General features: G+C 39.6%; 1 long non-coding RNA gene across 1 annotated transcript; it reads right to left on the bottom strand.

Moving 5' to 3' along the window:
• Positions 1-1,272: 1,272 nt before the first annotated feature.
• Positions 1,273-3,168, bottom strand: LOC135932220 (uncharacterized). Its single transcript, XR_010573334.1, has 2 exons — positions 1,768-3,168; positions 1,273-1,548 (listed from the first exon to the last, which is right to left on the bottom strand). It is a non-coding gene; the product is annotated as an uncharacterized LOC135932220 (long non-coding RNA).
• Positions 3,169-12,739: the final 9,571 nt, after the last annotated feature.

Here is a 12,739-nt window from a genome sequence, read left to right as displayed (position 1 = left end):
ACTAGCACCACTTTTTTTGTTGTTTTTTGATTTTGATCTGTTATTTAACATAACCTGTCAGCTAACATTCTGGCATCTTAGAAAATGATGCATGGTTTGGTAAGGTATTGTTTCTACAAGTGCAGCTGTCTCTTTTTACCCTAAACAAGCTACTATTTCACAGAGAGGTAGTTGCTGAAGAGGTTGACCCTCAGGCATACCATTCGAAAATAACTGGTCGCTTCAACAACGGCCTAAAGTGGCAGGGTGACCAGCTGGGCTGACTGTGTGAGTATAGTAGTCGGCTGCTACAGCATCAGCATAAAAAGGGTTGACCACCTGGGCAAACTGGCTGACCAACCAGCTGACCATTGCAGCACCGGCATGTGCCAAAATTCCCATGGCATCGGCCATTTTTGGATTACGGTGTCTGTCAACTTCATTAAAGTTCTGAGTAGAGTCAAATGAAAGTGCAAGTGCCATTTGACACAAGGTTTCCATTGAGTAGAATTGTGTTCCTCCTCCTGAACTTCATTTAAATACTTGACTCTATTTGAATGAACTTTCTTGCTGTTGTAACCCTTCATGGCACACAGAAAAAACACTACCAAAGAAGTTATTAGAATAATAATGACCTGCTGGATGTTTTCATTGTTATTCTATAACTGGAAAAACTGTGAGAGAGGAGTTGACCTCTTTCTTGGCTCACAGAAAAATGGAGGTTAATGATAATTGAATATTTAAACAGGAAGCTGAATAACAGCAGCTATAGAACACCATAAATTGGCAAACTGAGGGCAGGAAAAGAATGACAAAGAATTTTTTGTGAGGAGTAATGACTTCTAGAAAAGCAAACATGCCTGCCAACATAACTTATTTCACTTATACTTCTGTTACTCCACAAAGTTGCATCTCTGCATTGTTCCCTAGAGAACTGTCCTTTCCCTGCTGCCTTATAAATTTAATGGTGGAATCTAATAATACATATATGTAGTTTGAAACATAATTTTGGTTTGTACTCTGAACAAAGTTTAGGTCTTTAATGGCTGAGGTAAACTTAAAGTTAAGAGAAAGTTAAGGCTTATTAACTGTTTCTTCATTACTGGCTACGGTGCATATACTTAGCTCCATGATGGGCTTATACTATATAATGGAGAGCTCCCTCATATTTAAGAGTTCAGCTTAAGTTCCTTTTGTTGTCTTTTTTAGAGCTTTCCATCAGGTCATACTTTTTTAAAATCATATTTTTCTGTCTATTGAGAAAAAAAGTAATGTCATATGTTACTTATTCAATTCAATTCAATTCAATTTTATTTATATAGCGCCAAATCACAACAAAAGTCGCCTCAAGGCGCTTTATATTGTACAGTAGATAGCACAATAATAAATACAGAGAAAAACCCAACAATCATATCATATGACCCCCTATGAGCAAGCACTTTGGCGACAGTGGGAAGGAAAAACTCCCTTTTAACAGGAAGAAACCTCCGGCAGAACCAGGCTCAGGGAGGGGCGGCCATCTGCTGCGACCGGTTGGGGTGAAAGAAGGAAAACAGGATGAAAGACATGCTGTGGAAGAGAGACAGAGATTAATAACAGATATGATTCGATGCAGAGAGGTCTATTAACACATAGTGAGTGAGAAGGTGACTGGAAAGGAAAAACTCAATGCATCATGGGAATCCCCGGCAGCCTACGTCTATTGCAGCATAACTAAGGGAGGATTCAGGGTCACCTGGTCCAGCCCTAACTATATGCTTTAGCAAAAAGGAAAGTTTTAAGCCTAACCTTGAAAGTAGAGATAGTGTCTGTCTCCTGAATCCAAACTGGAAGCTGGTTCCACAGAAGAGGGGCCTGAAAACTGAAGGCTCTCCCTCCCATTCTACTTTTAAATACTCTAGGAACAACAAGTAAGCCTGCAGAGCGAGAGCGAAGTGCTCTAATAGGGTGATATGGTACTACAAGGTCATTAAGATAAGATGGGGCCTGATTATTTAAGACCTTGTATGTGAGGAGCAGGATTTTGAATTCAATTCTGGATTTAACAGGAAGCCAATGAAGGGAAGCCAAAACAGGAGAAATATGCTCTCTCTTTCTAGTCCCTGTCAGTACTCTTGCTGCAGCATTTTGGATTAACTGAAGACTTTTCAGGGAGTTTTTAGGACATCCTGATAATAATGAGTTACAGTAGTCCAGCCTGGAAGTAATGAAGGCATGAACTAGTTTTTCAGCATCACTCTGAGACAGGATATTTCTAATTTTAGAGATGTTGCGCAAATGGAAGAAAGCAGTCTTACATATTTGTTTAATATGTGCCTTGAAGGACATGTCCTGGTCAAAAATGACTCCAAGGTTCCTCACAGCATTACTGGAGGCCAAGGTAATGCCATCCAGAGTAAGGATCTGCTTAGATACCATATTTCTAAGATTTTCAGGGCCGAGTACAATAACCTCAGTTTTATCTGAATTAAGAAGCAGGAAGTTAGCGGCCATCCAGGTCTTTATGTCTTTAAGACATTCCTGCAGTTTAACTAATTGGTGTGTGTTACCTGGCTTCATGGATAGATAGAGCTGCGTATCATCTGCATAGCAGTGAAAATTTATGCTATGTCTTCTAATGATGCTACCTAGGGGAAGCATGTATAATGTAAATAGAATTGGTCCTAGCACTGAACCCTGTGGAACTCCATAATTAACCTCAGCATGTGAAGAAGACTCTCCATTTACTTGAACAAATTGGAGTCTATTAGATAGATATGATACAAACCACTGCAGTGCAGTACCTGTAATACCTACAGCATGTTCTAATCGCTCTAATAGGATATTATGGTCGACAGTATCAAACGCTGCACTGAGGTCTAGCAGGACAAGCACAGAGATGAGTCCACTGTCAGAGGCCATAAGAAGATCATTTGTAACCTTCACTAAAGCTGTTTCTGTGCTGTGATGAGCTCTGAAACCTGACTGAAACTCTTCAAATAAGCCATTCCTCTGCAGATGATCTGTTAGCTGTTTGACAACTACTCTTTCAAGGATTTTTGATATGAAAGGAAGGTTGGAGATTGGCCTATAATTAGCTAAGACAGCTGGGTCTAGAGATTGCTTTTTAAGTAAGGGTTTAACTACAGCCACCTTGAAGGCCTGTGGTACATAGCCAATTATTAGAGATAGATTGATCATATTTAAGATTGAAGAATTAATTAATGGCAGGACTTCTTTGAGCAGTTTTGTAGGAATGGGGTCTAAAAGACACGTTGATGGTTTGGAGGAAGTAATTATTGAAGTTAACTCAGAAAGATCGATTGGAGAAAAAGAGTCTAACTTAACATCAATGGTACTAAAAGTAGCTGTAGACGATATTACATCTGTGGGATGATTATTGGTAATTTTTTCTCTAATGATAAAAATTTTATTTCTGAAGAAGTTCATGAAGTCATTACTAGTTAGCGTTAAAGGGATTGTTGGCTCAGTAGAGCTCTGACTTTTTGTCAGCCTGGCTACAGTGCTGAAGAGAAACCTGGGGTTGTTCTTATTTTCTTCAATCAGTGACGAATAGTAAGATGTTCTGGCTTTGCGGAGGGCTTTCTTATAAAGCAGCAAACTATTTCTCCAGGCTAAATGATGATCCTCTAAATTTGTGACACGCCATTTCCTCTCCAGCTTACGAGTTATCTGCTTTAGGCTACGTGTTTGAGAATTATACCACGGAGTCAGGTACTTCTGATTTGAGACCTTAGTTTTCACTGGAGCTACAGTATCCAGAGTCGTACGTAGTGAGGAGGTAAAATTATTAACAAGATAATCGACCTCTGTTGGAGTAGCGTTCAGATAGCTGCCCTGCTCTATGTTGGTACAGGGCATTGAAGATGATAACAGTGGGTGGATTATATTCTTAAACTTAGTTACAGCACTATCAGAAAGACATCTAGTTTGATAAAGTCTACTCTCCACTGCTGTGTAATCAATTCACTTATGAGATTAACTACTGAGCTTGTATGTCTATATATGACTCCACGAAACCAGAGCTTATGCCATCTGCCAATTCAAATGAAATAATATAGGGGGAAAAAAAACAAAAAAAAAAGACAACTAAGTGTGTCTGTATATGCTACAAAGCAACTTTAATGGGCATTAATTGAGGTTAGCAAGCTATTTGAATATTAAAGCCAGAGTTTTCAGTGTCACAAAGGTCCCTCAACCAGGTTAGGTCTCTGGGTTACCTTCTCTAGAAAACTTAAGACTTTCAGTTTAAAATGAATTAAAAACATAGATAAAGAAATCTATTCATTCTTCCATTTTGGACCACTTTCCAGAGCTTGGTGATCAAAGCCTGGGTTATCTCTGATTAAGGTTGTAGGTTTTGTTCTGCCAGCTAATGGAAAAAAACCTGATAGTCAAACTTTTCTGACCCAATTTTTAAAGGTATTTTACAAGTGCTGCTTTTCTATAATATAATCACAAATCCTTTTATCTGGTCAGTCTCATCAAACAACAAAATACTCTATTTGTTAGCCCACAGCAGTGCTCATAGAATTGTGATAAACATGTCAGAAACAGATGCATAACATCCTCTTCCTTGCATTTACCGCTGCTGCTCCTATGTAACTAACTGAAAGTGGCAGCTATTTTTTTCTATTTTGCGGCTCAGCAGGCCGCTGGCTGACAAAGCCTAACGTGTTTTGATTGAGCTCAGTGGGGGGATTTCACATGTGGAAACATTTGAATTCATTTCTTTTCACAACTGGCTAGATCACAATGTCTGGAACTGATGACACATCTAATTGTGTCAAAGTATGCAATTGCTTTTTCATTACAGACTGTCTTTTGTTAAACTTGTTTAATTAATTATTTAGCTTGGTGGATAAATATATTTATGCTTAGCACACCTCCAAAGGCCTGTGCTGCCAGTCAAATTAATCATATCCAGGAACTCTTTTCTTTGTCTTGCATTACTTACTCAAACATCAGCATTCAGGTAAAGCAGCCAGGAGGAGGCTCTCAACTGAGTAAGTCAACGCAGGGTTCCCCATTCTAGCCATGAGTGTAGTACAGGTAGCATGTGACCAATTACAAACTACATCTTAGTAATAACACCATGTGAAAGCGCTTTAATAGTCTATTTAAACCCAGGTAATAAATCTGACTGAATTACAGACTATTAGTTATTGTCACAGCTTTGTCATTAAAAAACGGGAAGATTTGGCTTCAAAAACGATTTCATATTTGTGTATGTTTTTTTTCTACAATGTGCAAAACCATTCCAGACCTTTTTTGTTTTTCAGTTGCAAGTCACCAATCAGACGTAAGCCACTGATTGTGGTGATACGTTGTACTCATTTCCTTGACTTACACTGAAACAATGTTCAGGTGGCACTCGGGCAGATTTGAACAAAATCAGCCTGGAGCCTCTATTCCCCTGGTAACTTGAGGCTCTAAGTAGCATTATGAGAGTGAAGAAGGGCTTCATCAAATCATAGGTAAACCGAAGGTTTCTAAGGGAACACAGAACAGCGCTTTAAAACACTTATGTGGAATTTGCACTCAAAGAATGATTGTGCAGCAAACGTACCGCTTAACTGCAGATACAGAATTTGCTAAATAAAGATCAATCAGCAAGTGTAGTAGTACTATGTCCAAACCACTTTTTCTCAGCCCGATGCAGAGCGGGCCGAGAAACATATCACTGCATCACACAGTGGAAGAAGGAAGAAGTCTACAAACTGATGAGGGACTCACAGAAACAGAGGGGTGCATTTTAAAGAAATTGGGGAATTATCAGGTTAGTTTTCTGAGAGAAGATGAGTAAACTCAGTTTTCAAATTGTTTGCCTGGACAGCTTGACAGAGAGAGGTCCATAGCACTGTGTAATTTGAAATTTCGACCGCATAATACAAAGGGTACCACTCCCTAGTGAATAAAATGTTTTTCATAACATAAAAATGTTGGGGAGGAGCCGCGGTTTAAACTTTCACTATTTGGCACTTGGTCCGGTTTTTAGCTCATCTTAGAATTCCACTCCAGCCGGAAAGCTTCTCCCTTTGAAGAGAAAAAACTACCTACACACACATCAGAATCTATTCCCTGTCCAGTAATGTTTCCCTAGCCTTGTGTTGCACGGGTGTGGCATTTTCATTCGACACTCTACTGTATATTATCCTGCAAAACATAACATGTAGTAAAAGATAAAACATTAATGAGATATTCCCAACAGAGCAGATGGGTAAAGTCTAGGCCTGTTTTGTTACACTGAAGTTGGACACATCGTACAGGACCCCAGGTGAAATAGCATGTTTGATAATATGGTGATTCTTTACTTCAATAGTTTGGAAAAAATATATTTATTACTTGTAAAATATAAAGGTAATCTTAATTTGTAAAAATGTTTGATATGTATTGTTTTTTTGTAAGTTTGCTTTCTTTATTGTTATTGTTTGAATAAACATGAAACTAGTGTGTGGTGTGAGGGAGCAGACTAAATACTGACATTTTTTATTGATTCAGTTTTTCACTTTGTTAAACTAACATTATCATTTCAAATAATTATGTAATAAATAAATACCTCACCCCCAAGGAGTCACAGCAGATGGCTGCCACTAACTGAGGCTTGTTGTGCCGTAGCTTTCTTCCTGTTAAAAGGGATTTTTTTCCTTCCCACTGTCACTAAAGTGCTTGCTCGTATGGGGTATCTCATTGTTAGGGTTTTTCTCTGTATTATTGTAGGGTCTGTATCTTACCTTACCTTAAGCACTATATAAATAAAATTGAATTAAATACTTGAAAAAAGGGAACAAATGCAAAATCAAATGCAAATTCATCTATAATGATCTGCAACCTTTGGACACTACTGTGCATGTTGTTTTAGTAACTTTTTCAAGGAGTAACCAGCAAATACAATCATGTACAACACTGGTCTAGTAAACTAGGAAACTCAGTGGTACATGTTAATTTAAGTTATGTTGGTGCAGATTTTAGTAACACTATGGTTACAGTGAAATTATCCAGACAATGAAATGCTACTCATGAGTAATGCACAACTATAAAAGATCAATGTGATATCAGTGGTCTAATGAGATTTTATAGCTGCCATACACCGCATTTAATCGCCAATTAATGGGCACATTTGTACTGTGTAAACAAATGTGAATGCCAGTGACTCAGCTGTTTGTTTGCAAACAACAGTTTGGTTTAATTCATCTGTATTAACCCAGACCAACATAATTATGTAGAAAAATAAAGAGAGGTAGAGTGGGCAGCCACATAGGCACAGGCATGTAACAGTGAACAGCTGTATCTATAAACCTCGCGCTGTTATGGAGGGATTTTTCCGGACCTTAATTAGTAAGGCAGACAGAGCTTGACAAATGCCTGGTGGATAAGGCACAGATGATAGAATACTGCCACGGTTTGTTAAGAAATGTTCACAGCCAGCAGAGACTTGCAGGTGGGTGCGAAAAAATCGAGAAGGAACTTCAATATGACTTCCACTTTAACGGAACGTGCAGCTAGACAGTAAAATTCAATAAACTAATGAAAAAAAAGAGAAAAGGAACTATCCATAAAGCAGACAGAAGAATGAAAATGAGGGAACAGTAGCAAGAAAGACGACACGACAGGAATATCATTTGCAATGGATGTCCCAGTTAGCTCGGTGCAGTTGGCAATTATGGTGGTAGAGTCAGTAAAACATTCCTATTTTACCAGTGCACTTTAGAATGAGGGACATAAATGGCTGCTACGTTTATAGAACATGTTTTCATATTTTAACCAGTATAAACTCTTCAACACAGATAAGGGCAAAGTCAGAGATTTTAATCATAAAAACAAATTAGCTGCACTCTGATTAGATATTACAGTAATACAGTCTACACCAGTGGTTCTCAACTTTTCACAGTGAGTACCACCTCATAAAATATATGGCTCTTGAAGTACCACCCTTATGACCGACATTAAAGTACAGTAGTATAGGCCTATTTAACAACACAGAGTTTACACAGCGACTTTTATTTCTTATAAGAATGCTATTTATTTTAACTGTCATAAACAGGATGTGACAAGTGATAATAATAACAACTGTACTGCATTAAAACATTCACAGCAGGTGGGATATCTAATCTTTAAGTGATGAAACCTGCTTCCGGGTCCAGCGGAAACAGCAGTATACTAATGACTAACCTCGTATTATGGATGGATTATCTCAGTTGTTCTCCTGACTGAAGTTTGGTCCTTTACAGCATCCTGCCATGCGATTGCATTTGTTCCTAACCATCGGGAACTCTCATGTTAACTTTTATCAAGTGGATTAAAGTTAGCTTTCATCCTCCAGCTTCACTGTGTTTATATTATGCTAACCATAGTTGTGTAGCTAGTCACCACGTACACATCATTATATACCAGCTAGCCCAACTTCAGTAACCCTACAAACGTCACTGCTGTTTAGTTTTCTGTCTTCATTTATGTCGGAAGTAATAGCAGGGCTGTACGTTTTAATTTTTGCTGTGGTGGTTAAGCTGCGGATTTTTGGCTTCACGAACCTCCTTCATGGTTCGTGCACGTCAAAGCTCAGTTTGCTCTTCGTGGAGTTTTAGCCGACGACATGAAATACCATCATGTGGTGGCCTCGCTGGATCTGCTGTCCACCCGTCATGTGATGACCCTCTTGCAGGATCCACCCACCCAAGAGAAATACCCCGCTCACAAGGCGCTGCTGCTGCCGTGCTACTCTCTCTCCGATGCAGAGTGGGCCGAGAAACTCCTCTATTGCAGAAGAAGCGGATCGCATTCTCCTGGCTACCAGGAGCTTCGGCATCCAGGTGACAGTTTCCGACTTACTGACGGCATCTCCCGCACCCCCACCGATTCTCCTGGGGGCCTCCGACTCATTGATGGTGGCTGGGATCACGGCACGGCTGCCTGTGGTTTTACCATCAGCGTGACAGCGCCGTGCCACCTTTGCAGTTTTAAGGCCCAGGGAAACGAGCCCGCCAGCGCTGTGTAGTGGCCACAACCGGTGGCGATAGGGAAAGGCTGCTCTTCATAGAGGACTCACGCTTGGGGAGACTCTTTCTGGTTGACTCCGGCTCCCAGAAGAGCGAACTCTTGTGTCGTCTTTGCATACCTCCACAATGGTATGTTATTTAATCTTTAAAAAAAATTGGAGATTTCCCGCGTACCACTACAGAGAGCCCAAGTACCACTAGTGTCTAGAGCAGTCTTTCACAGTTTGAGAAAGACGTGAAGGGTTAACTGATGGCACGACCATAGCTTGACTGGCCATCGGGCATACCGGGCATTTGCTCGGTGGGCCGATGGTGATTTTTCGTTTTTATGGGCCAGTGTTTGGTGGTGGCTATGGCTTCCACAGATTCAGTAACATTAGCAAGTGGTGGAGGCCAGCAGGTGGATGAGGGAAAGGGGAGACAAGAGGAGAGTCCGACGCGGGGCCAGTCCGAGTGTCAGGTGAACTGAACTTCAGGGAAGAAGTTATGACCTGCAGTCTGTCCCGGTCAGATATAAACCAAGTTTAGGGGTAGTTTATTTTCGTTGTGCTGACTTTTTACCGTGAGTTACAATAACTCGTACTGCGTACTAGCTAGCATGACGGAGTTTCTATACAGCTGGGCGGGTGCTATGATGTTACTGATAGTGAACTTTATTTTATTCATAAGGTTAGTTAGTAGAGTTGCCAACCTTCCCGTAAAAAGACGGAATCCTCCCGTATTCAGAGAAAATATTACGCGTTTCGTATTGAGCTGAAAAGGAACACAGTTTGTCCCAGACTTCAGCTAGAATGGAAAAAGACGCAAAGCTGGAGTTATTCTGTGTTTACGCCACACAGCTGTCTCTTCTTCTCTCATTCTCTCCCCCTCCCTCTCCTGTTGCTACTTCAATCATGAAACTGATCAATGATCAGCTGATCGGCTTTTCTCTCTTGTTTGTTTATCGCCCACTTTGCGCCAGAAAGAGGAAACCGCAACTACTAGATTCAACTTGTAATTGGCTAAAAAAAAAAAACCTACTGGCGAGAGGGACGTTGTTAGCTTTCCACCTTTCTTGCTTCTCTTCAGGTTCATGCTCATGTTCATGTTTCACGTCACTGTTTCACAGGCTCCTGTCCACATTCATGTTCATGTTTTTTGTTACAGTTTTCATAGTTAATCTTAGTTTATCCCAGTATAGGTTTTAGTTTAGTTTTTCCCTCATTTTGCCTTGTTTTCTGTTTATGGTATTCAGCCGCTTCTTAAACATATCGGCGATCCCCACCGTGACAGTCTCTCTTTTTTAAAAAGACCTAAAAATTACACAAATCATTGATTAATTACATGTTTTTTCTTTGCTTGTTTGTTTTCTCAATTTTTGGGTCCTGATCACTGCTTATATTATTATGTATTCTCATAAGCTGTCAGTTCACCCACTCAAATGTCAACCATGTAGCAATTTTCCCTCAGTATATCAAAGTGGGATGATAACAACCTTGGCTGCACCCTGCACTCCTTGTGCCCTAGTTTATATCACTGTATTTGATAGTGAAGATAGCAATGATGATGCACCCTCACACTTGAGTGACTGGTACATATTGAGCTGTAAAAAAGGCCAGCCGGCTTGTCCTTGGATCAAGGCGCTGGCCCGTACAATTTAATGACACATATACCCTTCCTGCATTTACAGTGCAGGAAGGAATGTGATTACGAGCAAGTAAAAGGGCGTGTGCATCTTAATGGTACCTATAAGTTGCGAGGAAAAATGCGAGAACAGGTAAATAGAGGAATGTTAAGGATGCCATTAATGCTAGGCAGTCAGCACAGACATCCTCCTAGAGGACAAAAAGTTTTTATTCTGATGAGTCACTCCAAATGTTGCTATCAAAGACCAAACTCAAGGGTAATTAGCTCTGACGTTACATTTAGCTCAGAGTGGTTGTCTGTAAGGCAATCTCATCATAAATTTTTGTTCCTTTATTTGACTGTCAAGAGAGTGCTTATTCATCAGACACATTCAGCTCGACCAAACTAAATGATTTGGTTGTAGAAAAAAAATAAATCTTAAGGCTGACAAACGTGAAATCATGAAAGTCACTGGACTTTGTTTTAATCTGTCTTGTTAATGTGCCATAAGCAAATAAATATGTCTCGTTGCCAGTACTCTGATCTTGTTCGTGGTTCACTGATCCAGTTCTATTAATCTTTTGCAGTATTGTCCCTTTCCACAAACTTTGTCTATGACTATGACCAAAAAAGCTAAACTGTTTCCCGTTAAGGCAAGGCTAAGTTTTAATTTTAACAAAACATTGCACTTATTCCACAGCCTCATTGGCAACTTATCTAGAGAAAGGAAATGTTCAGATTTGACTGTTTAGTAGGAATAGCTTGCAATTGCTGTAGAGTGCACATACACTCTAAGGTCCACTTCTAATCCTATCCTCTTAAGAATAAAGTATAAGTATATTAGGATCATTTTCATATCATCATATAATTATTTCATATAATTAAGTACAAAAATAATGACATGATGTGTGTGTTTCTGGTTAGCTCAACGATTCAACTGTTGAGTAGGGTTAGGGTTAAGTAGGGCTGGTTTTATGACAGCAGGCTTATGAATGGGGCTTACGTGGAAGATATCACCTTGTAGTTGTTGTTTAGTATGTGAATTTTAAAAAATGACCAAGTCCTGTCAAGCCCTAATCGAAATACTAAATGGGTTATGAGATATTTGGTGAATGTTAAAAGATGAACTGTTATTGCCCCATGTTAGATAATAGCTTTGTTAGTCAATGACCAGAAGCTTCTATTAAGGTCCTTCTGCTAGGTAAATCATGCAGTTTTAAACAACGCAGTTTTAATGCTGTAATGATATCTCTTTCTTTACTTATGGTATTTGTTAATAATTGGTCTAAGCTCCCAGGGGCACTTTGAACTTTATGTTCACTGTGGGCAGATTACTCTCGCTTGAGAAAAAGATTAGGGGAATTACCCACCGTCGGACTCGTTTCCAGTGGGTGATGGGCTCTGCCAGGGCTGCCCTTTTTGAGATGCTCTTTTTGGTGGTAAGTAAGAAATTCATAAGCCACTTGTCTTTTAAATGGTAGATCACTGTGACAGTACAAAGCACACTGTCTAAACAAGTAATCATATACCCTGTCTAAAGGAACATCCATCCATCCTCTTCTAACTAATTCAGGCATGCGCTTTGGCCTGATCCTATCTAAGCTGTAATTAGACATGAGGTTGGGTACACACTGGGACCCCACCACTGTGCTGCCTCTCTATAAAGAGATATCCCAAAATCCTATATTTTGGATTTGTTACCATTTTGGTCACAAAAGAGCAAAAATAACTACAGCCAATCTTACAGATATCAAATGTTGAGAGACAAATGTTGACTTTAGTTTTTATCCTTCATTCCTCTCTCATCCTTTCTACTTATTGGTCAACTAAATATGCAGAAATGCAGTAGATTTTCTATCAGAACTGAGACCAATTTGGCATTCCATTAACTGTGAAACTGTAATCTTATATCCTTAATATGTGAAAGGTGGAAGTACACGATATTTGTTTACAGCAAACTGGCTTGATAATCATTTTATTAGATTATTTCAGTCATTTACAATATTGCTAAAAGGACGTTGCCACATTTTATGAAGGCAACATTAAGCAAAGTGATTCTTGCTCCTTGTTCCATCCCCAATCCCACCATTCATCTCACTTCTACCCTTCCTTCCTCATTATTCAGTTCCCTCTTCTACACACATCTCCCCCCTCCTCTC

This window comes from Pelmatolapia mariae, linkage group LG2 (genome assembly GCF_036321145.2).
Source record: "Pelmatolapia mariae isolate MD_Pm_ZW linkage group LG2, Pm_UMD_F_2, whole genome shotgun sequence".
In the NCBI taxonomy this organism is placed as follows: Eukaryota; Metazoa; Chordata; class Actinopteri; order Cichliformes; family Cichlidae; genus Pelmatolapia; species Pelmatolapia mariae.
This window is presented reverse-complemented; position numbering and strand designations above follow the sequence as displayed.